This window comes from Canis lupus, chromosome 28 (genome assembly GCF_011100685.1).
Source record: "Canis lupus familiaris isolate Mischka breed German Shepherd chromosome 28, alternate assembly UU_Cfam_GSD_1.0, whole genome shotgun sequence".
Taxonomy (NCBI): Eukaryota; Metazoa; Chordata; class Mammalia; order Carnivora; family Canidae; genus Canis; species Canis lupus.
Genome location: NC_049249.1, coordinates 38827741 through 38844071, shown reverse-complemented (window position 1 = coordinate 38844071; position 16331 = coordinate 38827741). Strand labels below are relative to the sequence as shown.

At 43.2% G+C, this 16331-nt stretch overlaps 1 long non-coding RNA gene across 8 annotated transcripts in view; it reads right to left on the bottom strand.

Annotated features, from left to right (window-relative positions):
- The window catches only part of LOC106557926, a 52382-nt gene that overhangs the window by 8825 nt on the left and 27226 nt on the right, over positions 1–16331 (bottom strand). For 6 of the 8 annotated variants that reach the window (XR_005380775.1, XR_005380776.1, XR_005380778.1 and 3 more), the window contains 2 exons: positions 8043–8250; positions 6618–6707 (listed from right to left, as the gene is read on the bottom strand). The exons of 1 other annotated variant lie outside the window; for it this stretch is intronic. This is a non-coding gene — a long non-coding RNA (uncharacterized LOC106557926). The remainder of the gene's footprint in view (positions 1–6617; positions 6708–8042; positions 8251–16331) is intronic. One more of the 8 variants, XR_005380780.1, reaches the window with a different exon arrangement.

Sequence of the window (16331 nt, the reverse complement as noted above, 5' to 3'; positions counted from 1 at the left end):
CTGAAAACCTCACTCAAGCGCTCAAGAAGCTTTCAAAAAGACCTGTGGTTTTATGATTGAAAGAAATTAAGACCTAAATAAATGGGAAAGCATCACACGTTCATGATTGGAAGACAGTTTATCGTTAAGATGGCAATGCTTCCCAGTCGATCCACAGATTGGATGCAACCCCTATCAGAAGCGCAGCTGGCTTCTTGTAGACACTGACGAGAGGATCCTGAAATCCGTGTGCTCCAGCACAGGACCCAGAGAACCCACACAAGCTCAGAACAAAGTCAGAGGACTCCACTTTGATTTCAACACTTACTACGAAGAGAGAGAAATCAAGACAGTACAGTACTGGTGTCGGGCGCACGTCCAGATGTGTGGAAGGGAACTGAGAGCCCAGAAAGAATCCTGTGTATTCGTGGTCAACCTGGTTTTGACAAGGGTGCCAGGGCCATTCCAGGGTAAAGAATGGTCTCTTCACCACATATGCCGAACAACTGGAGAGACACAAGCAAGAGAATAGGCTTGGACCCTCACCTCATACCATATACAAAAATGGACTTCGAATGGCTCAAAGACCTAAATGTAAGAGGAAAGACTGTCGAAGTGAGGAGAACACACAGGGCGGGCTCTCTTCAGGACTTCAGATCTGACCGCAGATGACACACAGATTGGCAACCGTGTGTGATGCAATGAATCTGGTGCACATTTCAGATTTGACACCAAAATATCTATGTTTCAAAGACGTCATAGAGCCGTTGGAAATCACGGAATGGGAGAAACTGAAAACCGTGTATCTGATAAGGGGCTTGCATCAAAAGTATATCAAGAACACTTGCAAACACAAACAGCAAGAGGACAAATGACTCCATTTAGAAATGGGCAAATGATCAGAAATAGACATTTCTTTAAAGAAGACACACACATGGCCAACAAGCACATGAAACGATGCCCAGCATCATTGGTCATCAGGGAGATGCAGATCAAATCCACAGTAAGAGCCTCCGTCACGCCCACGAGGACAGCTATGATCAGACAGCAAGTGCTGCGGGCTGTGCAGACACCTGACCCTCACACACCTGCTGGCGGATCTACGAAACGATGCAGTCACTTCCAACAGGCCAGCGGCTTCTCATCTGGTTCAACAGCTACCACAGGACCCAGATTTCTATTCCGTAACATCCGTAAGTCACGGCAATCTATGTTCACCGGATGCTTACTCATGATTGCTTAGGACAGTTTGCAATAATCAAAAGGTAGAAGTAACCCCGAAAGACCCATTACAAATGGATTTTAAAATTTTGGTGTCACCATACGATGGAATCTTACTCAGTTATAAAGGGAACACGGATGGACCACAACACAATGAACTTTGAAAACATTACGCTAAGTGATGGAAGCTGATCCCCAAAAACCAAGTTTCTGTTTATACGCAACATCCGGAGGAGGCCAATCCATGGAGACAGAGAACAGATGAGTGCTTGGTTGTGGCCGGGAAACATGCGGAGTGGGGGTGACAGCTGCAGAGACACAAGGGGGGGCGTCGTTCCGAGGTGAGGACCATGCTCGAAAATCGACTGCGGTCAAAACCATTGAACTGTGTGCGTTAAACACGTAACTTTTAAGGTATGTGAATTATTTCTCAATAAAACAGCAGTTAAAAAGTACTGCGGTTTTATCAGAGCAAAAACAAAAACAAAAAAAATGAACATTTCATGGAAAATTCATCCTCAGGCGTTTGGCTTCCTGAAGAAGCCATGTTTCCCTGAGAAAGTCTCTGGGCCTGGGGCCCTGGGTCAGTGTGTGAGAGAGAGTGAGGGTCAGGGTTCCGCACTCTTGCCCTGAGCGAGGCAGGGTCTTCCTCCCACCTGCTCCCCAGGGAGTAGTACCCACCGCCCGTAGAAGGGGAGGCTCATCACATAGGCCCCTACTCAGCATCCCCAGGCCATCAAGTCCTGATATCAGCCAGGGTTCTACCTCGGGGAGCGGGGGTGGGGCAAGGCAGGTGCAGACTCCCCCCCATCCACCCCAAACTAGGACCCTAGGGCTGTTCTGAGGCTGCCCTTGGGTCCCTGTGGAATATACAGATCTTCAGTTAAGTTTTTCTTGAAGGGAAGAAGAAGCCTTCAAGGATGGCTTTTCTAAGGGTTATTTTCTGAACATTCCACAATACTCCTACTTTTTAAATGTCATAGTCCTGTTTTTAAATTTCTCCGAAACTTGTCATCATCTAAGTTGGATCCAAAGTCTCAGCTGATCCCACTCCCTGGTCTGAGCCACATCTGTGCTTCCTGGGCTTAGGATATCCGAGGCCTAAGGCGTCCCATTGCCTCCCCTCCTGCCCCAGCTGTCTTCCTCAGCACCATAGCCAGAGGGTCCTTTAAATTAGGGCAGACTGCCTTCACTGCACCCCCTGCAGATTTCCCCCAATGGCTGCAAGGAGGTCCACAGTCAGCCCCTTCGCCCCTTCCCCCTCGGCCGCAGCACGGGGCACAGAAACCTCACGGTCCATGAACACAAACTCCTGCCTGAGGCTTCGCACTTGCTCTTCTGTCTCCCTGGAGCTCTCTTCTGCAAGGGCATTTGCTGTGTTCCCTCAACTCAGGGCTTCTGTCCCCGCTTCCCAGGGAGGTGTCCCTGCCTGTTCCATCTAAAACTAACACCCCTACCCCAACCACTACCCATATCCCTTTCCCTCCACCCCAGTTTTTCTCCTCAACACCTACACCATTTAATAAAGCTGAGGCTTTCCTTAAGCAGCCTCTGTACTTGACCAGAAGCCCCTTGAGGAGGGGGCTTGTCTGCTTGGATACTTGCTCCAGCCTTAGCACCCCCAGCGCTTGCAACCAAACCCCTGCATTGAGGCAACCTGCTTCTAGGCTCAGGATATGTGGCTTAATAGCATGCCACGTTGGCCCTGGGGAGTTCAGTTTTCGTTATCTCTCACGGTTTTGCTCCATTGTGTGTATTTTTTTTATTAGTCTATAATATATAATCTTCAAAGTAACAGAACAAGGAAAGAACTCCCATATTAGACCCATGGCCTCCCTGGAGGCAAAGTGAGCTCCAGAATGTCAGCTCCATTTGGAGTATTTGTGGAGGTCTCACTGTGGGCCAGGTCCTGGGCCAAAGGCAAGATAGGCATTAAACAGATAATAATCCATTTTTACTTGCTCTCTTGTAATCCAAGCTTGTTGTGAAAATAAAAGCAATAAATATGGGTAAGGAAGGACAAAGATAATCCTCCTTCATGCCAGCTCTGCCTAAACTCCTTCTCTTCCCTGGTGATAACACAGTTACTGAGTGGCTTTCAATCTTTCTAGACCTTGTTCTAAGGACTTTACAGATACACATTTCTGTGTAGTTAAAAAACTATAACACAGAGCATGACTTTTATATATTTAACATCATACTCCCTTCAGTAATCTCCCGGTGGTACATGGGGATCCACCCTGTTTTCTAGTGGCTGTAGAAAAAGAAGTGCATTGATTTAATCTGCCTATTGAAAAATTTCATATTGTTTGCTATGAAAAACAATGGTATGGCAACAAAAAGTCTATGATAAAAAATTTAAAGATACCATTTTTTAAAAGAAAGATACCATTTACAAGGGTACCAGAACATCAAATATCTAGGAATAAACTGAATAGAAATTGTTCAAAACCAGTACAATTGAAATTGAAAACCACAGAGCAGAATTGAGAAAAAACTTAAATGCCTAAGTGATTGGAGGGATGTACTCTGTGGGTTTAAAAACTTAATAAAGTAAATTTTACCAAAATTGATCTGATGATTAAACACAATAAAAATAGCATTAGGTTTTGTGTTGTGGAAGTTAACAAGCTGAATTCAAAAGTTCTATGGGAATGGAGATGGCAAAGATAGTCAATAATCTTGACGAAAGACAAAACTGGGAAACTTAGACCACCAAGCTTCAATACTTAGTTTACAGCTATAATTAAAACAATGCTATTGATCAAAGGATAGTTCAAAAGTCCACTCAAATGGAATTCAGAGTCCAGAAACAGACCCACACAGGACCAAGTGAGGCTTGGCCAACAAGTGGCTAAATCTCTTGCACAAAATAAAAATAAAGTTTAACCCCTATCTTACACAATAAAATCAAGTCCTGACAGATATGCTGCTGAATGCGAAAGATAAAGTTTTCAGAGGGAAACATAGGAGAATTGTTTACAAATATGCCAGGCAAGAATATATTAAATAAGACACAAAAAACTTCAACCATTAAATAAAAAATTGATAAATTAAACTACATTAAAATTAAGAAATTCTGTTCTTCACAACAATACCTTTAGCAGAATGAAAAAGGAGGCCACAGGGTGGGAGGAGGTATTTGCAAGATATACATCTGACAAAGAACTCATCAGAATATAAAGAAGCCCACACATCAATAAGAAAAAACAGCTTAAGAAAAAAAAAAGGATGAAATACTTGAACAGGCAATTCATAGAAATCCAGATATCCTAATAACCAATAAATGCAAAAAAGAGGCTAAAGTTAATTAATCACCAGGATTGTGAAAAATAAACCACAAAGAGATAGCACTATGCCTCCACTAGAATGGCTAATTATGATAAATCCGGCAATATCATGTCTTGGCAAATACGTAGACCTAGAGGAACTCTCACACACAGCTGGTGGGAGTACAAATTGGTACAACCATTTTCACCATTCTTTGGCAGAAACTACTAAGGCTGCACATGACGACTCAGCAATCCCAGTGCTAACTGTACACCCAACAGCCATGTGTATGTATATTCACTAAATCACACCAACAAAAATGCTATGGCAGCACTGCTTTTTAACAGCTTCATTGAGCTATAACCGAAAAATAAAACTATACATAGTTAATGGACAGAATTTGACAAGTCTGGACATATATATATATATACACCCATTAAGCCATCACCACAATCAAGGTAATAGACATCTCCATCACTTCCCAAAGTTTCCATGAGCAGTGCTATTTTTAAAAGCCCCTAAATGGAAACATGTTCATTGACAGTAAAATGAATAAATAAAATTGTGGCTTTTTTCAATACAATACAAATATTTTAGATGGCAAGGAGAACAACTTTCTTAATACATGCACTTGCATGGATGAATCTCACACATTGCCTACTGAAAGAAGCCAGACATAAAAGAGAACACATTATGTGATTTCCATTTATATAAAGGTCGAAAAGAGGCAAAATGGACCAGTGTAAAAGTCAGAATGGAGGTTCCATGGGCAGCGCAGTAGAGATGAGGAGAAGGTAGGTGGGATCTTGGTGTGTTCACGTTTTAAGAACCCATAGGGCTCAACACTTAGGATTCTTGACCTTCTCAGTATGGACGTTTTCCAGAACAAAAAATTTATACTAAAAAGGGCTACAAAGAACATCCTTGTAACTTGTATATTTGTGCATAAGTCAGTATTTTTGTAAGGAATTGTTCCTGAGGTAGAATCATTAGTTCACTTTTATTTTTTTTAATAGTTCACTTTAAAACGAGATGGTCTCATTCACCAACACATAAGAAAATATTAATTTCTGAAAGTCCTGGGTGGAGAAATCATGTGTGAAAAAGAAATAAAAGGCATAGGAATTGGAAAGAAGCAGCAAAATTATCTTTATTTGCAGATGACATGATTTTATATAGAGTCCTAACTTCCATCAAAATACTGGTAAATGTAATCAATAAATTCAGTAAAGTGGCAAGATAAAAATGAACATACGAAAATCAGCACTGTTTCTAAATACTAATGAAAATTACCTGAAGAAGAAATAAAGAAACCTACTCATGATAGCATCAAAAACAATAAAATACTTAGAAATAAATTTAACGGAAGAGGTGAAAGATCTCTATACTGAAAACTACAAGACACTGATGAAAAAAATGGAAAACACAAATAATTGGAAAGATAGCCTGTGTGCATGGATGAAAAGCACTAACATTGGAAAAATGTCCATTCTACCCAAAGCCATCTAGATTCAATGCGATCCCTATCAAAATCCCAACAACATTTTTCACGGAACTAGAATAATCCAAAAATTCATACAGAACCATAAAAGATCCTGAGGAGCCAACACAACCCAGAGAAAGAACTAAGTTGGAAGCATCACCCATCCTGATTTCAAACTGTATTACACAGCTACAGTAATGAAAACAATATAACACTAGCATAAACACAGACACGTTGACCAGTGAAACAGAATCAAGAGCCCAGAAATAACGCATACTTGTCTGTCAACTAATATTTGACAAGGAAGGCAAGAATAGACAAAGTAGAAAAAAGTCTTTTTTTTAAAAAATAGATTTTATTTATTTAAGAGAGAGAGAGAGAGGGAGAGGGAGAGAGAGAAAGCTTGCATGAGTGGGGGAGAGGCAGAGGGAGAAGCAGGCTCCCTGCTGAACAGGGAGCTGGATGCAGGACTTGATCTCAGGACCCTGGGATCATGACCCCTGGCTGAAAGCAGGCACTCAACTGACTGACAGGCACCCCAAAATACAGTCTTTTCAATAAAGGGTGCTGGGAAAATTAGAAATTCACATGTAAAGAATCAAACTGGACTTCTCTTCTACATCACTCCTAAAAATTAACTCAAAGTATTTGATTAAAGACTTACTATAAGATCTGAAACCATAAAGCTGTCACAAGAAAACAGAGGGGAAGGCGCTCTTTGGCATGGGCTTGGCGATGTTTTTGGACAGGACACCTAAAACACAAAGAACAAAATAAAAAACAAACAAGGGAGTCCATATCAAGCTAAAAAGCTGCTGCACAGCAAAACAAACCATCAACAAAGTGACAAGGCAACATTAACAGAGTGACGAGGCAACCTACAGAATAGGAGAAAAAGTTTGTAAGCCACCCATCTGATAAGGCTTAATATCAAAGTATATAAGCAACATATAAAACTCAATAGAAAAAAGAAAAAAATCCAATTAAAAAGGGGGTAAAAATCCTGAATACATTTTTCCCAAAGATATTCAAATGGCCAACAGGTACATGAAAAGGTACTCAACATCACGAGTTACCAGGGAGATGCACAGCAAAACCGTCTTGAGGTGTCACCTCATGCCCTTTAGGATGGCCACAATGGAGGACAGAAGATAAATGCTCACCGGGATCAGAAGAATGGGAATCCTCGTGCAGATTTGGTGGGAATGTCAACTCATGTGACTACTAAGGAAAACAGAATGGAGATTCCCCAAAGACTTAAGACTAGAACTACCACAGGATCTTCCATTTTCACTTCAGGGTATAGATGCAAAGGAGACAATATCACCATCTCAAAGGGGTACCTGCGCCCTCACGTTCACAGCAGCATAGTTATAATAGCCACATTCTGGAAACAACCTACATGTCCAATGATGATGAGTAAAGGAAATGTGATATATACAATAAATACAAACATACACACACACACACACACACTCAATGGGATACTATTCAGCCATAGACATGAAGGATTTGTGACAATACAGACAAACCTTGGGGGAATCACACTAAGTGAAACAAATGAGACAGAGAAAGACAAATACTGTATAATCTCATGGCTGTGTGGAATCTAAAAAAACCTCAAGTCCTAGAAAGAGATCAGATCTGAGGTTGCCAGAGGTGGGGGAAGGGGTTGGAGGATTTGGGTTTGAAGGTGGTTACAGTCTCTCAATTTGTAAGTTATTAGATAAATGAGTTCCAGGGATGAATGCATGAGATGACTATAGCTAACAATACTCCTGCTCTGTATACTTGGAACTCACTAAGGAAGAAGATCCTAAAAGTTATTACAAGGAAAAAACATTTTTTATAACTGTGAGGCGACGGACATTAACTGAACTTACTGTGGTGATCATTTCACAATCATACATATATCCAATCATCACGCATGCCTCAAACTGCAACAGTGTTATATGTCAATTATATCTCAATATAGCCGGAAAAAAAATTTAGAAATCTTTCACTGCCTATCTTCGCCCATGATAAAAAATTCATTCCTTCATTTAAAAATAGTGTCATAAGAGGATAGATACTGCATGATTCCACTTACATGAGGTGCCCACAGCAGTCAAATCTGTAGACACAGAGAATAGAATGGTGGATGCCAGGGCCGGGAGGAGGAGGAGGGGATGGAGAGTCAGTGTTTCATACTCCAGAGTTCCAGCTGTGCCCCATGAAGTCCTGAAGACGGATGGTAATGAGAGATGCACAGCAAAGCAGATGTACTCCATGCCGCCAAGCTGCACCCCGAGAAACTGCTAAAATGACAAATGCAATGGATATTTCAGCACGATTTTTTTAAAAAATTAAAAACATTTATTGAGTGACTACTAGAGGTCAGGCACTGTTCTAGGTCTGGGGAAAAAGCTATTAATCAAAAGACAAACATTTACTACTCTTGAAAGACTTACATTCTAGTCAGGCTGTTATCAATAAAAATTTCTGCTAATCTACAGCAGAAATAAAGGATAAAGAAGCTGAATAAACAAGAGAACAGATCAATGGAACCAGGAGCTAGTTCTTTGAAGAGGTGAACAAAATTGATAAATCTTTAGCCAGATTCATTTAAAAAAAATAAAAAAGAAAAAAAGGAGGGGGACTCAAAATCACAAATGAAAGAGAAGAAAGAGCAACCAACACCACAGAAATACAAAAAGATCATAAGAAACTATTATGAAAAATTATATGCCAACAAGTTGGACAACCTAGAAGAAATGGATAAATTCCTAGAAACATATATCCTACCAACACGGAGTAAGAAAGAGATAGAAAATTTGAACAGGTTTCCAGCGATGAAATTGAGTCTGTAATAAAAAAAAAAATTCACAACAAACAGTATTCCAGGGCCAGACGACTTCATAGGTGAATTCTACCAAATGTTCTCAAGCTTTTCCAAAAACAGGAGAGGAAGGAAAATTTCCAAATTTATTCTCTGAGGCCAGCATTACCCTGATACCAAAAACAGATAAAGATACCAGAGAGAGACAGAGAGAGAGAGAGAGAGAATATTACAGGCCAATATCTCTGATGCACATAAACGCAAAATTTCTCAACAAATACTAGCAAACTGAATCCAACAATACATTAAAAAAATCATTCACTACAGTCAAGTGGGATTTATTCCCAGGGTGTGCAAGGGTGATTCAATATTTGCAAATCAGTGTGATACATCACATAAATAAGAGGAAGGATAGAAACTTGTATGATCGTTTCAATACATGCAGAGAAAATATTTGACAAAATATAATATACATTCATGATAATTGAAAAAAATATCCCTCAACAAAGTAAGTTTAGAGAGAACATCCCTTAACATAATAAAGGCCATGTATGAAAAGCTCACAGTGAAAATAATACTCAGTGGGGAAAACCTGAGAGCTTTCCCCCTGAGGTTCAATAACAAGACAGGATGTCCACTTTCACCACTTTTATTGAACTTGGTACTGGAAGACCTAGCCACAGCGATCAGACAATGAAAAGAAATAAAAGGCATCCAAATTGGTAAGGAAGAAGTAAAACCTCCACTATTTGCAGATGACATGATACTATATATAGAAAACCTAAAGGCTCCACCAAAAACCTACTAGAATAAATGATAAATGAGTTTAGTAACATTGCAGGATATGAAATCAATGTGCAGAAATCCACCGCCTTTCTACACACTGATAATGAAGCAGAAGAGAAATTAAGAAAACAATCTCATTTACAATTGCACCAAAAATAATAAAATATCTAGGAACAAACTTGACCAAAGAGGTGAATAACCTATACTCTGAAAACTATAAAATACTTATGAAAGAAACTGAAGATGATGCAAACAAGTGGAAGGACATTCCACGCTCATGGGTTGGAAGAACAAATATTGTTCAAATGTCTACCACCTGAAACAATCCATAGATTTAATGAAATCCCTGTCAAAATATTGGCAACATTTATCACAGAACCAGAACGATCCTACAATCTGTTTGGAACCACAAAAGACCCTAAATAGCCAAAGTAACCTTCAAAAAGAAAAACAAAACTGCAGATATCACAATTTCCGACTTCATGTTACATTTCAGAGCTACAGCAATCAAAACAGTATGGTACTCGCACAAAAACTGACACACACATCAATGGAACAGAATAGAAGACCCAGAAATAAACCTCTAATTTTATGATCAATTAATCTTCGGCAAAGCAGAAAGAATACCCAATGGGAAAGAAGTGGTGTTGGGAAAACTGGACAAGCTACATCCCAAAGGATGAAATTGGACCACTTTTTTACATCATACACAAAAAACAAAAATAAGCTCAAAATGGATTAAACATCTAAATGTGAGACCTAAAGCTAGAAGTCCTAGAAGAGAACCCAGGCAGTAATTTCTTGGACACCGACTATAGCAATATTTTTCTAGATATGTCTCCTGAGGCAAGGGAAACAAAAGTAAATATAAACTAGGGGGACCACATCCAAATAAAAAGCTCTGCATATCAAAGGAAATAATCAACAAAACTATAAGGCAGCCTATAGAATGGGAGAAAATATTTGCAACTGCAAATATTTAGTAATAAATATTTAGTAATAAAAATAAAGAACTTATACGACTCAACACCCCAAAAAACAAGTAACCCGATTAAAAAATGGGCAGAAAACATGAACAGACATTTCTCCTAAGAAGACATAGAGATGGCCAATAGACACATGACAAGATGCTCAACATCACTCATGCTCTGGGATGAGCAAATCAAAACTATGTTGAGGTATCACCTCGAACTTGTCAAAATGGCTAAAGTCAAAAACGCAAGAAATAACGAGTGTTGGCGAGGATGTGGAGAAAAAGGAACCCTGGTGCCCTGCTGGTGGGAATGCAAACTGCTGCAGCCACGTGGAAAACAGTATGTTTTTTTTTCCTCAAAAAGTTAAAAATAAAATTACTATATAATCCAGCAATCATACTACTAAGTATTTATCCCCAAAATACAAAAACACTAATTGGAAGGGATACAGGCTTCCTGAGGTTTACAGCAGCATTATCTACAATAGCCAAAGTGTACACAGATTGATGACTGGATATGGAAAATTATATATATATATATATATATATATATATATATATATATATACACACACACACACACACGATTATATATATAAAAATGGTGTATATATATACACACACAAATGGGATATTAAATATATATTATATACACATAATGTAAATAATATATATTATGTATATAAATATTACAAATGCATATATACATAAAATTATATATACACACACACATATACACAGTGGAATATTACTCAACCATGAAATAGTGAAATCTTGCCATCTGCAACAACACGGATGGAGCTAAAGAGTTCAATGCAGGTGAAATAAATCAGAGTGAGACAAATACCATATGATTTCACTCATATGTGGAATTGAAGAAACAAAACAAATGGCTAAAAGAAGGTAAGGGAGAGAGAAACCAAGAAACAGACTCCTAACCATAGAGAAGAAACTGCTCATTGCCAGAGGGGAGGAGGTGGGGTTGGGTGATGGGGTGAAGGGCGCATGTGTCCTGATGAGCACTGAGTAATGTACAGAGCTGTCCAATCACTGTATCATACACCTGATACTAATATAATGCTATATGTTAATTATACTGGAATTAAACTTAAAAAAAAATCTACTGATCTGATTGGTGATAATGCTATCTTACTGTTTTAATTTTGCATTTTTCTAATTCCTAATAAAGTTTCATATAATTTCACATACTTATAGACCATTTGTATTCTATGAAGTGCCTCTTATTACCTGCCCATTTTTTTTCTATCGCATCGTCTATTTCTTATTAGTTTGCAGCAGCTCTTTGTATTTTATGGCTACTATCTTTTTTGTTTGTTTGTTTTGTTTAATATGTTGCAAATATCTGCTGAGTCAACAGCTTGGCTTTGGGCTTCTCTCCCTGTATCCTGTCCCTGGCAGTCTGTAAGTCAACTTCTCCCTTCATGGCTGCCATGTCTTTGCTTAGGCTGATCTTCTCCATCCTAAGATTTAAAAAAAAATTCTCTGACACCTTATCCTGATACTTTGATAATTTTCATAGGTCTTTAATCTCTCCAGAGTTAAATTTTATGTTTGATGAGGAGAAATTTATTTTTTTATATGGGAACAAATTATACCCAAACCATATACTGAATTATCAGTCCATATTTTCCACTGATTTAAAATATCACATTATTGGTGATAGTTCCTTATTTTCCTTCCACTGACCTTTTTGGGTACTCCTTCCCAGACACCATTTATTTTAATTTCTGTAGCTTTTCTTTTTTTTTTCAAATGTATTTTTATTCCTAGAAGGGCAAACCTTCTCTAAGAATCTTTAAAATTTTTCTTAGCTATTTTTGTGCATTTGCTTTTCCAAACAATTTCAGAATCAGTTTGATACTGTACAGAATTCATAATTTGGGGAGTATTGGCTTTAAGATATGGAGTCTTCCCATTCAGGAACAAAAGAAGTGTCTCTGCTTATTACACCAGAATTAAGGGTCAATGGGATGAGTGTCTCACAGGAGAGATGGAGAGCCCTTTGGGAATGTGAGTTTGGAAGAGTCGTGTGCAGACAGCCGCTGGGAAGGAAGCAGGGCGGGAACAGCAGCCGAGGTGACTGGCCTTCTGGGAGGTGTATTTGCCAACAAAGGCCCTGGAGCGGTGGCTGGGACAGGGCAGCACCTGCTGGTGTACTAACCAGGGTTAATGATCCTTTAGGATGAGCACTGGGTGATATGCTATATGTTGGCAAATTGAACTCCAATTTAAGAAAAAAAAGACGCTTTAGCTTTGAGGTCAGTTCTAGGTTCACAGCAAATCAGAGCGGGAAGCGCAGAGATGGCCCCAATAGCCCCTGCCCCCACTGTGCACGGCCTCCTGTGTGCACATCCCCTCCTGGCGTGGGACACATGTCGCACCTGCTGAACCTACAACACGCAAGCCACTGTAAGTCCATCACGTGGAGTCCTCTTGCCGTCACCGCCCTAGCATCCTCTGTGCTCCCCATTCACCCGCCCTCGTCCCCAGAGCCTGGCAACCACTGATCTTTTTACCATCTCCACAGCCCTGGCTTTTCCAGGATCAGGCAGCGTGTGGCCCTTTCAGATCGGCGCGTCTGAGTCAGTGGTAAGCACCTGAGGCTCCTCCGTGTCTTTGCATGGCTCATTGCTCACTTGTTTTATTGCCAGTGGGTCATCTGCTGACCGGACTCAACAGTTTACCCGTTCAACTCGCTGACGCGTGCCCTGTTTGCTTTTAGGGTTTGGTAATCCTGAGTGTCTCCGTATCGTCCGTGTGTGGCTTTCTGCACAGACAGACGTAGGTTTCGGAGTCTCCGATAAACCAAGGGGTGTGGGCTGCGTGGCACGGGGAGAATGTTCGGTCTCCTAGGGAAGGGCCCGGCCACGCCACGTCCCCAGCAGTCCACCACATGTGAGGAGCCGTGGGGGGGGGAGCACGTGAGCTGCACAGGACTCGGGGTTGGGATCACAGGCTCTGGTGGACATCCAGCCCCGAGACAAGAGACCTTGAGAAAAGGGAGCACTCAGACTTCTCGTGTCCAGGACAGGACCAGCGTCACCGACTACAGCTGGGTTCTCCTTCTGCACTTCCATGGAAGGGGCCGAGCCTGGGACAGGAAACACGCCTTCGGATGTCACAACAATCACCTGAGCAGTCTTGGTTCTGCTCAGACCCACCCCTTAAGGACCTCGGTGCCTGGGGGCCTCGGAGGCGCAGTAGCAAAGACTGTACCGTGGAGCCTTCCTTTGGGAAAATTATTTTCTTTCTAAAAGGACATTTCTTCAGTGTGTGGAATAGACTTCACCACACTAAGAGCTTTGGAGGACGAGGGTTTGTGGGGAGCTCATCGCCCTCGACTGGGGCACGCCACCTCATCCCACGTAGAGGCCATGCCTGGGGAGGCCTGCTCTGGAGCCAGAGCTGGGGGGCTCCAAATTTGGGGATTGATGGGCCTGGAGGATGTTGGATCTCCCTGCTTTGCTCGATCAAGAAGGCTCAAGGGGGCAGGCGTCCACTCAGCGTTCGCTCTGATGGAGAAAGTGATCCTGGTCATTGCTTTTTCTCTTGGAACTTTTCTAATCAGAATGGATCTTGCTGTCAGGAGGGCCAGAGGCCATCAGAAGTGAGCTATGGCGAAGGTGATTTCCTGGACAGGCAGACGCGTGGAGCCCATGCACTTGGACTTTTTTTTTTTTTTTAGTCTAACAAGAATCAATATTTAAGATTATGCAATGTCCATACCAGCCCGAAATAGCTGCCAACCCAAGGACAAGGGTTGGATAATTTACAATGCAAGGAATCCATTCTTTTTGAGAGGGGGAAGGGAAAAAAATCAAGATTTAAGCTTTTTATCCTGGGCTGAACTTTTCTCCTCCATTCTTAATGGCACCGGACGTAAATAAACCATCCATTTTGTTTTGTACAAGAGGTCTCCACTTTGCAGAGACTCCGAGGAAACGACAGGCCGGTTTCAGATCCTCAACCTGCACGGGTCTGAGCTATAACGGCCTTGTAAACAACGCTCATTTACATGTTTCCAACTTATAATCTTGTCCTTTAGTCTAATCAAAATCCGCTCTTCTGTTCTTCTTTGCTCCTACAATCAGCAGAGAAAGCCGTTTTATTGTCAGCTACTAATGGTTCCTCTATCCCATATTTTTAATGTGAAGATTAAATATTTATAAACACCTCGTCAATAGCATCCCATAGCCGGGCCCTCCCGATGTGGGCTGCACTGGCTCACTCAGCAGCAGAGGTCACAGGTCAAGGGGCCGTGGACCTGGGCTGCTGCTACAGGGTGGGGCTTGTTCCTCAAAGAGCCTGCCTCCTGGCCAGGGTAAGTTTCCTTTGTCCGCCAAGCCGGGAGGCCCTGGCCTCCGCCACCCTAGAGCTGACCTGCCAGGTGACCTGCCTGGACACGATCCAGCTCGGGCTGTCCTTGGTGGAAGCCAAGAGGCACCAGCACTTTCCCACCACCTGGTAGTGCAGGGCGGATGGGATTTGAGCAAAGAACCAACCTGGCTGGGAGTGGGGGTGGGCAGGACACTTCCCACCTCTCCAGGGGCGCAGGGAGGACCACACTGGTTCCTGAGGGCAAGGGGCAGGAGCCCGACCACTGGTACGAGACTGTGTCCATCCCCCCTCCACCTGCTCCTCTCCTCATCTCTTGGCTCCTCCAGAGTCGGCGTTGATGCTGACACTGTGAGTCATCTCCGCCCCGCAGACAGGTGGCTTGCTCTTCACTGTCTGACCTCTGGCTGAGAAGGGGCAGCTGGCTCTGAGGTGGCAAGTGTCCATGATCTCAGGGCTGTCCAGACGGCTGCATGAGGCCCCAGAGCGGCGGGTGCACAGAGAAGGTGTCTGTGGCAGGTCTCTGCCTCCTGAAGGGGTGGCACTCTTGGTGACAGCGTGGGGCTGGGGGCTGCTGGGAGCTGGGGTGATGGGCACGGCCGGGGTGACCAGGCCAGGGCGACGGCCTGCATAGCTGGAGTGCTATGCTGGGGGTGGGGTATGGAGGGAACCCCAGGTCCTGGGTTTCAGACAGGAACGGGCACCCTGTGCGCTTCTGAGCAGTCCGGTCACCGTGAGGGCAGGCTCCAGGGGCCAGCGTGGCAGATGGCGAGCCAGCACAGAGGGGAGGCAGGGAGGCAGGCAGGCGGGGAGCAGAGCCAGGAGGCTGCTGCCGGGTGGACAGACGGATGGTGCAGCCACCCCAGGAGACAGAGGCGAATCCACACCAGCTGCTCCACACGCGTCAGCTTGGGGAACCCTTCGCACGAGCCTCCCAGCACCCTGGCAGGTGAGCAGGGCTCCCCCCATGCCAGCCAGAGCTCTTGATCCAGAGGCAGCGGCCAGGGAGAATGTGGATGAGGAGGTATGAAGGCCAGGAGGCAGCTGGGCAATCCGGAGCACAGCGCGCCACCCCAGGGACTCGAAACGGGGGCAGTGAGATTCGCTGGTTTTCCTCACCTGACCTTTAACAACCTGGGACGGCAGAGGCCAGTGGGCCGGGATAGAAGCCCAGGTGCGGGGGTGGGGGGGCAGGATGGCCTGGGTGCGTGTCCCCAGCTGGACACAGGAGAAGCTGCATCCTTGTGCCGTTGTGAAGCCTGGAGGGGGGACAGGGACTTGGCCTCCGCCACCGAATCACAACCGAACACCCGTCAAACATCCGGGTCACGCCGGGAGTCCCGCATCCACCCCACTGCTGGTGACCTGGCGGCAAGAGGGCAGAGACAGCCTCGCCCATGCCTCTGCCTTGAACTCCCCTCCACGCCGTGCCAAGTGCAGAAAGG